This window comes from Ambystoma mexicanum, chromosome 14, assembly GCF_040938575.1.
Source record: "Ambystoma mexicanum isolate Mex_15411 chromosome 14, UKY_AmexF1_1, whole genome shotgun sequence".
Classification (NCBI taxonomy): domain Eukaryota; kingdom Metazoa; phylum Chordata; class Amphibia; order Caudata; family Ambystomatidae; genus Ambystoma; species Ambystoma mexicanum.
In genome coordinates, this window is record NC_090940.1 from 518,854,806 (window position 1) to 518,867,401 (window position 12,596).

Sequence of the window (12,596 nt, forward strand, 5' to 3'; positions counted from 1 at the left end):
GTCTGTACCACCCAGATTTACCTGGTAGCTGTGGCTGAGCAGTCAGACTTCCCTCAAGAAGAGTTAGGCAGTATATAGAGCATACATAATAGGTACAGAGGCACAGTAGTACAAGCAAACACTGACCAGAGCTAGGTGTAAAAGTATATAATTATTTATTTAAAAGACACTCATAAATTACACTAGCACAGAAAAGGTAAGTAAGTCAAAACACAGTCACTATTACTTATATGTACATCCCTAGTTATTTGTTGGACAAGTCTAAGTTAACACCACTTATTTCCAAACAGAGGTGAGCGCTTAACGTTAGATGGCACTCCAACAAGTTAGTTAAAAAGGGAGGGAAAAGGCAGAAGTAATGAAAACAGCAAGGTAAAACACTTTTCAGAGATTCACAGTAAGTTTAGAAAGACAGTCTATTGCGGAGCAAGGAAGTTCGGTTGCCAGGCCCACTCTAGGGAAAGCCAGGCGAAAAGATGTCCAAGATCACACAATGTCACAAGTCTTTACAGGTGAGTAGGAAAGGTTTTACTAAGTTTAGAAAAGTTTAGTTAGGGTGTCCCAGGCTTACCCAGGTTCGAGAGCCCAGGGCTAAATCTACCCCGTACAATCGGTGGCAAGGGAAGCCGGGCGGAACACGGTACCTTTAAAAGGGAAAGGATCCTCCAGCGGTGGCAGTTGTTCCTGGTAGTGGGTGCAAGTCGCGGCGTCGTCCAGAGGAAGAGAAGATCTCGACGTGGAGGAAAGCTGAAGGTCGTTGCACTACCAGGGAAGAAACCAGCCGTGGATTTTTTAAAAGGATGTTACCCCTCTTTCGCGGTTGAGGTAAAAAATGGTATCCCGGTTGCTGGGGTGCTTGGGACAGGCAAGGCGGCCACGAGATGCTTCAGGGAGGCGAAAAGAAGGCAGAAACTGGTTGTCCCCACCAGTCAAGGGAAGAAGACTCTCCTGGCTGGAGATCTCCTCTGTCGTTGGGAAAAGTGGTGAGACGGTTCCGCAGGGCTTCACCGGTGGTGTCGTCTTGGCAGGTCGGCTCGGCTTCTCCCTCTTCGGCTTCTTAGGTCCTGTGGCGACTTCTGAAGAACCAGTCCCAAAAACCCTGCTTTTATGCAGCAAACCCCCATTCATACAGCCTAGCTGTCACTCAAACATGCTAAGTGGTGAGCGGGGCGGCTTACCACTTGGGCCAATCCCACTAGAGTGCGACATGAGTTGGCAAGGCAACTCAGTCCAGGGTGCCTAAACCCCCTCCCACACCCCCTGTGGTACCCAGACAGAATGGCCCCACTTTGGAGGGCTTCTGTGCAGAAGCCCGCCAAAAGTGGAACAAAGGCTCGACTCGGGTTCAGGGTTACTGAAGTGAACCTAGACGCCATTTTGGCGGCGAGTTCTGGCAAAAAATCCCAACCGGTGAATTTATATTAAATAAATAAACCGGCGGTATCTTTAACATTGCACCAAAAAGTGGTGCATTAAAATCAATGGGAAATCCCATTGGGAAATATTCCGGTGGAATATTTCTGTGGTATCCACTGCCACCAGCCAGAAACTCGGCGAGGGGGGACGGGACAGTACCCCCTCGACAACAGACCCAGGGGCAATCTAATTGCCCCAACCAGTACTTCCACAGTATGATGGTTTGTACTGGTTAAGTTCCTAAATTAAGACTAGTAAAGTCAATGGTGACTTTACAGACCCAGGGAGACAGTCGTCAGTCCCAGGGTGTGGAGTCTATGTTTGGGGGTCACTATGACACCCCTGTGTTACTGCACTGAGGGTGCTGTGTAACACACATTCAAAGACCAATGATAGCCTATGGGGAAAAAATACCCCATAGCCCATAAGCACATAGCAAGTCACAGAAACACTCAAGTCATGTCCAAGAGTGAGGGTAAAAGAGTCTCACTCTTGGCAGGAGAAAAAAATAAACCCCAAAAATCCAGCAAAGCTGCTGGGGGACTCACTAGGTTAGGAAATTCACCCTAAACAGAGAATTCTCCCTAACACCACGGAAGGTGCGCCCACCCTGGCGACCGAAGAGCCCGACCTTTCGGGGCTCCCGGAGCCAGCGGACTCATGGCGCTTGGCCTGGTGTTGGGCCCCCGTCGCCGGGGTGCCCGCACAGGACTTAGAAGCCCGCTCGGACCCTTTCTTCTTTTTCTCACCCGTCGAGCCCTTCTCCAACCAGCTTGCGAGACGGGATCGACGGTCCCTCATGGTCCGCTCCGACAAGTTCTTGCAGAACTGGCAGTCCTTCTCTACATGAGTCTTGTCCCCATGAAGACAGTAGAGGCATCGCAAATGTTCGTCTTCCTTAAATACATTCCGCAGCCCGCATCCAGGGCAGCTGCGAAACAGCTTGGGTCCGGGCGACGAACTTGCATCCTGGGCCATCTCGAAGTAGGCCGCGAATCTTCTGGAATCCTCCAAGAAGTTGATTCGACGAAATCTTCACCCTTGAGGGGCGTAGGAAAATCCCGCCACGGATAGCCATTAACGGGAGTAGAAACGGTGGAGCTTGAGGCTCGATTAACCGAAAAAATGTGAAAATTCACCTGAAAAAGCGCGAAAACGCAGTAAAAGCTCGAGAGCTAAGCACGAGGACTCCCAACACTTGAACATGTGGTAAAAATCTGAAGATGGCTGCCAGAGGCGGGGCTTAGGTAGAGGGCAGTCATTGGCTGTGGTCAGTATGACGCAGAGATCAGTGATTGGTTACTACTAGGAAAGACAGATCAGAAACGAAACCGATACTGATTTTTTCTTTACCGAGGATTCCCAGCCTGACGACGGGGAATGAGCATGTGAATCCATGCCAGACCCCATGCTGGAGAAGTACCACCTTCTGGCTCAAATGAAACAGACGCTACCTTAAATAGGAAGGACAATGTACCCTCAGTACAACCCTATCATTGTCGAACACAGTAAAGGGTGCCTTAGATGAAAGTGACTGCAACTCGCTCACTCTGCGAGCAGATGTAACTGCAATCAAGAAAATCGTCTTGAAGGTCAACAGTCTCAAAGGACAAGAGTGGAAAGGTTCAAACGGAGCACCCATCAGGAATTTCAAGACTAAATTCAGATCCCAAACCGGCACCCGAAAAGGGGACGCCGGGAACAAATTTGTGAGCCCTTTTAGAAACTGGGTAATCAAAGGAATCTTTAAATAAGAACATTCTTCAGACGAGCGCTTGAAAATAGATAGCACTGCCAGGTAACCTTTAATGGTACCCACTTGAAGACCCTTGTGGGCCAAAGAAAGAACCATCGTAATGCAACACTGAAAAGGATCGACATTGTGTCCTCTGCACCAGTCGCAAAACCTATGGCAAAGGTACAGGGATTTGGTTGCCGGACACCTCCATCACGTCATCTGGGAGGTCCCAATCCTTATATCTCAACCTTTCAGAGACCAAGCGTGAAGGTTGAGAGTCTTGACCTCTGGATGGAGAACCTGGACATTCCCCCAGCCACTTGTGCGCGAGAGAGTGAGAAGATCCCGTCTGTGGGGAAGACGGCGTGGAGGACAGATGGACATTTCTAGACGGTTCGGGTACCACGCTCTCCTGGCCCAATCCAGAGCAATTAGGATCATGTGGGACCGAACCTCTGCACCCTCCTTAGAACCTGAGGAATGACGGGGACCAGAGGAAAACGCGTACAGAATTGGGAATGACCAATCAACGACGAACGTGTCCCCTAAAGCTCCTCTCGGAGGAAATTCCCTTCAGCAAAATCTCTTGCACTTTCGGTTGGCACTGGTCGTGAACAGATCCACTTGAGGGGTTCCCCAAAGGGCAAAGATCTCCTGAAGGACTTCCGGGGCCAACTCCCACTCGTGGGAGACCGCGCTCTGCCTGCTCAGAGAATCTGCCGCCGCTTTCTCCTCTCTGGCTAGATGAACTGCCGAGAGTGAGATACCTTGCTGTATCGCCCAGAGCTGCATCGCCTCTGCACAGCAGGAGTGACCCTACCCCCACCCCCCTATTTGTTGAGGTAATGCATGTCCACTGTGTTGTCCGTTATGATCAGGACACTCTTCGCACGCACACACGGCAGAAAAGCCTTCAGGGATAGCCTGATGGCCCTCAGATCCAAAATATTTATGTGGAGTTTGGACTCCGACGGAGACCAACGACCGCTGGTGGTCAGCTCGTTGCCGTGAGCTCCCCATCCTGTGAGGGAGGCATCCGTCACCACCATCACCTCCGGCCATGGATCCCAAAAAGGCTCCCCCCTTCATCAGATTCCCTTAGCTGGCCCACCACAGAAGATCCTGTTAGACCTTGAGCAGAATCTGAAGGGGATCTGACATTCTGCCTGAGAATTGCGACCACTGCATCTTGAGAGCCCATTGAAGGAATCTCATCCTCAGTCTGGCCTCTCGCACCAGAAAAATGCGGGATGCCCTGAGGCCAAGCAACCTTACGAATTCGAAAGCCGGAAGACTGGGCATGTTGAAATTTGTTGACCATCTGTATAATATGATGAGTCCTCACATTGGGTGGCAAGCACTTCCCAAAGGATGTGTCCAACACAGCCCCGATGTACTGGAGATGTTGGGAAGGTGTCATATGCGACTTCTTGAAATTGAGGGAGAAACCCAGCTTGTGAAGGGAGCGGCAGGTGAGGCTGAGATGATCCAAGGCTTGTGAAGGGATAACACACTCGGATCAACTAGTCGTCCCAGTAGGGGTAGACGTGAACTCCCCCTCTCTGGATATACGCTGCCACCACCACCATGAGCTAGGTAAAGACCCCCAGGGCGGAAGTCAATCCGAATGGCAGGACCAGAAACTGAAAGTGCGAGTTGCCAGCCGCAAACCTCAGGTATTTTCGGTGCTTTGGATGGATTGTTACATGTTGGTCCAGAGACACCAACCAATCCCGAAGTCGAAGGGCCTGAAGGACATGAGAAAGAGTGACCATCTTGAACTTGTCCTTACTGAGGAACTTGTACAAGTAACCTAAGTACAAGATGGGTCTCAGTCCTCCGTCTTTCTTGGGAATCAAAAAATATGGGTAATACCAGCCCTTGTTCCTCTCCGCCACAGGCATAAGTTCTATAGCGCCTTTCTCCAGCAAGGTCAAGATTTCCTGCACAAGGAGCGGATCCGGAATCTTCAAAGAGAGTTTCCACAGTGGATTGTCATTAGGCCGACTTAGGAAGGGTAGGCAGTAGCCGTGGGCTATTGTTTCCAGAACCCACACATTTGAAGTAATGGCTCGCCACTCTTCGAGATACTGAGACTATCTGCCCCCAACCGGCGAACAATGGTACTTTGCCTCATAGCTGTTGGGGAGCAGCTGCGGCAGCGAGTGATGGCAAAGAGGCAGCTACCTGAGCGGCTTTGGCACCTCTTCCCCATCCACCACAAGTACTTTTACGGTGGCGCCTTTGACTGGCCGCTCCCCTCGTTCTACCAAAAGATGAGTAGTAACGAAAGGGACCTCCCCACCCCCCTCCACTGCTGTCCCCTAGGAGGTTGACTCACAGCTGCGCCCAAAGATGTAGCAGCAGCCTTGGAGGTCTGCAACGTCTCGAGGCTCTCATCAGCCTTGCTGCCAAAAAATGAGAACCGACAAAGGGCATGTTGAGAAGACCGGCAGGCACATCCGCAACCACGCAAACCTGCGTATCACAGTGCTTGCAGCCATGCACCGGCTAACACCATCAGCCATGTCCAAACCAGACTGAAGGGATTCGCCCATGGCATTCTTGCCATCCTGCACAACAGCAAGAAACCCATCCCTTTTGACCCCTTTGGGAATCTGCTCTGCCGCCAGAGAGACAATTCCACAGAGTGTGCAAAGATTTTGCCATGGCACGGGTGGAGTTTCAGTTCCATACTCCCAGCTGAAAATACTTTGCGTGCCCATCCATCAAAGCGCTTGTCGTCCATATCAGGAGGGATGGTAGGGTATACCGCCTGCCTCGAGGTGGCTGTGTCCGCCTGAACCACCAAACTCTCAGGAGTGGGGTGAGTGGATAGGTAGCCGGGTCGCTACTGGATGGGCGGTATTTCTTAGTCAAAGACTTGTTGACCCCCGGAAGAGACTGCGGGGTGTGCCAACTAGCATCCACCTTTTTCTGTCAAGCCATGTGAAAAGGCAACACTGGGTCAGTGGATGGACCCTGATCTAAAATGTCAGTCAGGCCATCCTGATTGAATTCAACTGGAGGGCCGGACTACCCTAGGGACTCCGTAAATCTCTACATCAACCTTCCATAGGAGGATTCAGCATGAGTCCCAGGCTCTGGCCTACCAAACTCAATCACAGGAGATGTGTCAAGGCCACTGGCATGTCTCCTCACCCCCCGTGACTCCATCTCTACCTCTCTCTCCTACCTTGGCTGGCTTCCCTTTCACTCCCAACTTAAATTCCAATTCCTATGTCTTGTCTGCAAATCTCTCCATGGTCTTGCCCCCCCTTATATCTCCTCCCTTCTCTCCTTCTACTACTCCTCCCGTTCCCTTCGTTCCGCTGACCATTTCCTCCTCACTTCACCCCCACCCCCCTGTGCCTCCTCCCGTTTTCGCTCCTTCCAACTCTTAGCACCCCTACATTGGAATTCCCTTCCTATTGATATCCGTTCTTCCCCCACCTTCACCTCATTCCGCACTACCCTTAAATCTCTCCTTCTCCATTCCCCGCCTTGAAATCCCCCCCTTCCACCCCTCTCATTTCCCACTCTTATCCCCAACTTTCCTACCTCCCTTCTCCACCCTCCCACTTCCTCCTCCTTCCCTCTTCTTCCACTCCCCCCCTACCCTTTCCCTCTCCCCGTCCTCCCTATCCCACCTCAGTTAATTGCTCTTCACACTGTTTTATTGCTTGATCAATTCATATTGTAATTGCTTCACTGTTATATCGTTCATGTTGTATGTATTGTTGTTCCATGTACAGCGCTTTGGCTTAAGGCGCTTTATAAATAAACAAATACAAATGCAAATGTAAAGACTGACGCAGATCCTCCATCTGACTGTCCTCAGAAAAGACAAGGTCAGGAGCTTCAGGTGTTTCACCAGGAGTATCAAAAGGCTCCAACTCCAAATCAGACCTCTCCTCATCCTCATAAATAACTCCTTTCTAGGGACGGAAGCAGACCTGAAATCAAGAACAGGCCTCAGTCTTAGAGCCTTTCTCGGAGGATCCACAGCCACAGATGTCTCCAACTGCAAATTCTGGCCATTTGGGTCCGATGGCATTGAGGGTGCAGACTGCTTCGGTGTTGACATTAACAATGGCGCTGAAGGCTCCGAGGGCCTGACCGAAGCCAAAGCACCAACAGCTGTACTCTATGGACACGGAGCAGACACTGTCAATGTCGTCCTCGACACCTTCCCAGACTTTGGCGGTCTCGTTGGGGGGCGAAGACCGAGACTCGGATCTGGCATGTCTCTGGCGATCTACCGGAGCCTTGTCCGAACGGGACCTCGACGTTTGCGATGTTTATCGCGCCGACTGCCCAGGACCGAGGGCACGCGAGTGTCGGACCAAGTCCGTTCCCTGCCGGCTTCAACCGAAGGCATGGATGGAACAGTGCCCCGAGATTCAAAAATCTCCAGCATTTTCTCCCTGAATGCCTCCCATTCCTCCAGAGTAGAGGATTTAGTGGGACAAGCCACTTTCCTCGCGGAGCCATCATCCGACGAGGAAGGAGAATTGTGATGCCGCTTCCGTGTGTGCCTCGACAAGGAGGACGAGTGGCGGTAACCACTCTGGGACAGAGATCCCCTAAACTCCCTCCAACAGGGAGAGTTACCCCTCGAGTCGTTGGTGGAAAGACCAGTAGTTTTTAAGGATTTACGGGGTTTGGAAACCCGACCTACCTGCAATTTCCCCTTACGCTCCTGCAAGGCCTTGGCAGTCAATGACTTCAAGCAGTCGTCCGTATCGTGGTTCTCGCCCAGACACCACAAGCAGATACGGTGCGGGTCCGTAATGGACAATTTGGACTTACAGTCCCAGCACTTTTTAAAGCCAGACACTGGGGTTTCGGTGGAGTAGAAGAAGAAGAAATTATCGAAGTAGATAACATGCCGATTCTGGAAGCAAACACGTTTGCGGAAAAAACAGAACTGAGGCTACGGGCGCCATGCGTGCTACTTATAACATCCGATGACGTCACCCTTGACGGAGGCCTTCGAGGGACATCGACCCGACACCATTGACGCTGGACGCCCAGTGCCAAAAAATTTCCGAAGCAGCACAGCTGTGGACATTACATGTCAAAGATATGGAATACATTGGATGACAATCCATTCGAAAGAACAAGTTACTTCTTACCTTGTAACGTTCTTTCGACGGGATGTTCCTCCGACGTATTCCTCATCTTAGATATCTCCTTCCAGCTCTGCTGGCCTCGGAAAATTTTTTCTCTAGAGGGCGCTGCGCGTCGACGTCCTCCGAGTCGATGTCCCTCGACAGCCGCCGTATCGACGTCGACGTCATCCTGCCTATAAAGGCCGCGCGCAGCGTCCGTTGCTCAGTTCCGTTTTCTAGCCCACAATAATACTTTCTGGACTAAATAATCACCCTGAAGGAGCGTAAGCTGCAACAACAAGGGAAGTAGAACTGCGGGGATGGATGGGAGGGTCGATGAGGAATACGTCGGAGGAACATCCCGTCGAAAGAACGTTACAAGGTAAGAAGTAACTTGTTCTTCGAAGGGATTGTGTCCTCCGACGTATTCCTCATCTTAGATAGGCTCCCATAGCAGTATTCTATTATCGGAGGAGGGAGTACTGACTTCACGCTGTCTTCTATTGATGAATAGAATGCAGTACAGCCCTTCCAAACCTAGTCTCTTGACTGGAGGAGGAATCCAAATTGTAAAAACGTGTAAAGGTATGGACAGACGACCATGTAGCGGCCGCACATATGTCTTTAACCGGCACGCCTCTTTTGAGGGCCGATGAAGCTGCAATACCTCTGGTCGAATGAGCCATAAGGTTTTGAGGGGGCTCTTTCCCTGCCAGTTTATAACATTCCAGAATGGCTAGAATGATCCATCTGGAAATGGTCTGCTTAGTTATTGGTAACCCCAGCTTGTGACCTGCGTAACCTACAAACAGCTGGTCTGCCTGTCTTATCCTGGCTAGTCTACTGATGTAAAAACTTAAAGCCCTCCTAGGGTCTAGCCTGTGTAACCTCTCTTCCTCTTTCCCCGGGTGAGGAGGAGATAGAAAGATGGTAGGGTAATCTTCTGAGTGATATGGAATTCAGAAACCACCTTTGGGAGGAAATTAGGCTTCACTTGCAGGACAACTTTGTCTTTGTGAAATATTGTGTGAGGGGGTTTACAAAAAAGAGCTTGTAATTCGCTCACCCTTCTAGCAGATGTAAGTGCTAATAATAAAACAGTTTTAAGGGTAAGGAATCTTAACGAACAAGAATGGAGAGGTTCGAAAGGTGTACCCATCAGGAAAGTTAGTACTAAGTTTAAATCCCATAGGGGAATTTGGAATGGTCTTGGGGGATAAACATTGGTTAACCCCTTTAGAAACTGTATTACCAAGGGTAATTTGAAATAGGATGGTTCTTCCGCAGTACGCTTAAAGATGGATAGCGCTGCGAGATAGCCCTTAATGGTGCCCACTTGAAGGCCTGAATTTGCCAAATGTAGTAGGAAGGACAAAACCATTGGTGTACCACATGAAAAAGGGTCGATATTCTGTTCTCTACACCAGCTGCAAAATCTGTTCCAACGGCAGCGGTATAAAGACTTTGTTGCTGGCCTCCTTGCCGAAAGCAACACCTCCATAACATCATCAGGGAGGTCCCAATCCTTGTACCTCAGCCTTTCAGAAGCCAAGCGTGAAGGTTGAGGGTTTTGATGTCTGGATGGAGAACCTGACCTCCCTTCTGTGAGAGTAGGTTCTCTCTGAGTGGAAGTCGAATTGGACGGCAGATGGACAAGTCTAGAAGGTCCGGGTACCACGTTCTCCTGGCCCAATCCGGGGCAATTAGGATCATGGTTCTCCGGAATCTTCTCAACCTCCTGATCATTTGAGGAATGACAGGGACCAGTGGGAACGCGTACAGAAGCGGAAACTCCCAGTCCACTATGAACGCGTCTCCCAGAGCTCCTCTCGGGGGAAATTCCCTTGAGCAGAACAGGTCGCATTTCCTGTTTAGGCTGGTGGCGAACAGATCTACCTGAGGGGTTCCCCAAAGGACGAAGATCTCCTAGGTGAAATGCCGATAGAGAGATTCCTTCTTGGATTGCCCAAAACCAGAGCTGCATTGCCTCTCTGCACAGGGGTAGTGATCCTACGCCTCCTCTTTTGTTGAGGTAATGCATGGCCACTGTGTTGTCCGTCATTAACAGGACGTTCTTCCCTTGTACAGGTGGCAGGAACGCCTTCAGCGCAAGTCTGATGGCTCTCAGCTCTAACAGGTTGATATGTAGTCTGGACTCCGATGGAGACCAACAACCGCTGATGGTCAAGTCGTTGGCGTGGGCTCCCCACCCGGTGAGTGAGGCATCCGTGACTACTGTTATCTCCAGCCAGGGTTGCCAAAACTGTTCTCCATTCAGAATGTTCTCCTGACAGGCCCACCACTGAAGGTCTCGAGCCACCCTGTCGGGAACCTGAAGAAGATCTGTCATTCTCCCTGAGAATTGTGACCACTGAGTCCTCAGTGCCCACTGGAGGGATCTCATTCTCAGGCGAGCCTCTGGCACTAGGAAAATGCAGGATGCCATGAGGCCTAGCAACCTCAAAAAGTCAAAGGCTGGGAGACGTTGGGCATGTTGGAACTTGGTAACCATCTGTAGAATATCTTGAGCCCTCACCTCTGGTGGCGAGGCTTTTCCCAGGGAAGTGTCCAGGATCGCTCCTATGAACTGGAGTCTCTGTGATGGTATCATTTGTGACTTCTTTAAATTGAGGGAGAAGCCCAGTCTGTGAAGGAAGTGGCACACGTGATTTAGCTGGATCTGAGCTTGTTCCGGAGAAACAGCCCTGATCAACCAATCATCCAGGTAGGGGTAGACGTGAATCCCTTCCCTCCTTAGACTTGCAGCCACTACCGACATTAACTTGGTGAAGACCCTCGGGGCGGAGGTCAGCCCAAATGGCAGCACTCGAAATTGATAGTGAGAGTTGCCAATTGCGAACCTCAGGTATTTCCTGTGTTTGAGATGGATAGGCACATGGAAATAAGCGTCCTAAAGGTCCAGAGATACCAACCAGTCCTGGAACTGAAGGGCCTGGAGGATCTGAGAAAGAGTGACCATCTTGAATTTGTCTTTTCTGAGGAATTTGTTCAATTCTCGCAAGTCCAAGATGGGTCTCAGTCCTCCGTCTTTCTTTGGAATGAGAAAGTAAGGGGAGTACCAGCCCTTGTTCCTCTCCGCTACAGGTACCGGTTCTATGGCACCTTTCTCTAGCAGGTCCCAAATTTCCTGCAAGAGGAGTGGATCTGGAGCTTTCTGAGAGCTGATCCCCGGTGGATGACTCTGAGGTATACGTAGGAAAGGCAGGCAGTAACCTTCGGCAACTGTTTCCAATGCCCAAGCATCTGACGTGATAGCCCGCCATACCGCCAGATGTTGAGTCAATCTGCCTCCTACAGGTGTCCTGTGAGGGAAGTCCTCAGAGTGGTTTTGGGGCGGCTGATGCAGATGGTAAAGAGGTACCTGCTGTTGCTGCAGCTTTTGAATATCTACCCCGTCCACCTCGGGTAGTTCTCCTTTGTCCCCTTTGAGCCGGTCGTCCTCTACCTCTTCCGAATGCGGAGTAGAAGCGAAAGGACTTGCCCCTCACAGAGGTTCCTGTGGGACGAAAAGGAGTCTGACGGATTGCAGCTCCTAGGGATTTTGCTGCTGCTTTTGAAGTTTGCAGTTTCTCTAAACTGTCATCCGCCTTTTTCCCGAACAAAGAAGAGCCATCGAATGGCATGTTCAAGAGCCTGGCTTGCACATCTGGGGCAAAACCAGACTTTCTCAACCAAGCGAATCTCCTGGTTGATGTACTTGCCGCCATTGCTCTGCTGATACTGTCAGCCGAATCAATGCCCGTCTGGAGGGATTCGCACATAGCGTCTTTACCGTCCTGTATAATATTCAGGAACGCATCCCTTTCTTCTCCCTCCGGGATGCAGTCAGCCGCTGTAGAAGCACACTCCCAAAGTGTATGGCTGAACCTAGCAAGGGTGCAAGTAGCATTAACAGATTTTAACGCCATGCTACATGCTGAAAAGACTTTCTTTGCCATAGCATCATATTTTTTATCGTCCCTTTCCTGTGGGACGGTAGGATAAGCCGTCTTGACATCGGTAGAGGATGCTGCCTGTACCACCAGACTTTCTGGGGATGGGTGTTTAGACAAAAACTCTGGGTCTGTAGAAGATACCCTGTACTTTGTAGACAGTTTTTTTATTTACTGCTGGTACTACATCTGGGGTTTCCCAGTTTGTCATGATCTTTGTCTGAAGAGCTTTATGAAAAGGCACCACAGGATCCTCCTGTGGGCCTTTGTCAAGAATATCCATGAGGTCATCTTGTTGGAAAGATTGTGAAGGTGCAGACCACCCCATGAACTCTGTGATCCTGGCCATTAAGGCTCTATAGGGGGTTTCAGCAT

General features: G+C 50.4%; 1 protein-coding gene across 1 annotated transcript in view; it reads right to left on the reverse strand.

Annotated features, from left to right (window-relative positions):
• Positions 1 to 12,596, reverse strand: part of DYNC1H1 (dynein cytoplasmic 1 heavy chain 1) — a 2,031,190-nt gene that overhangs the window by 1,113,291 nt on the left and 905,303 nt on the right. The window lies entirely within an intron of this gene.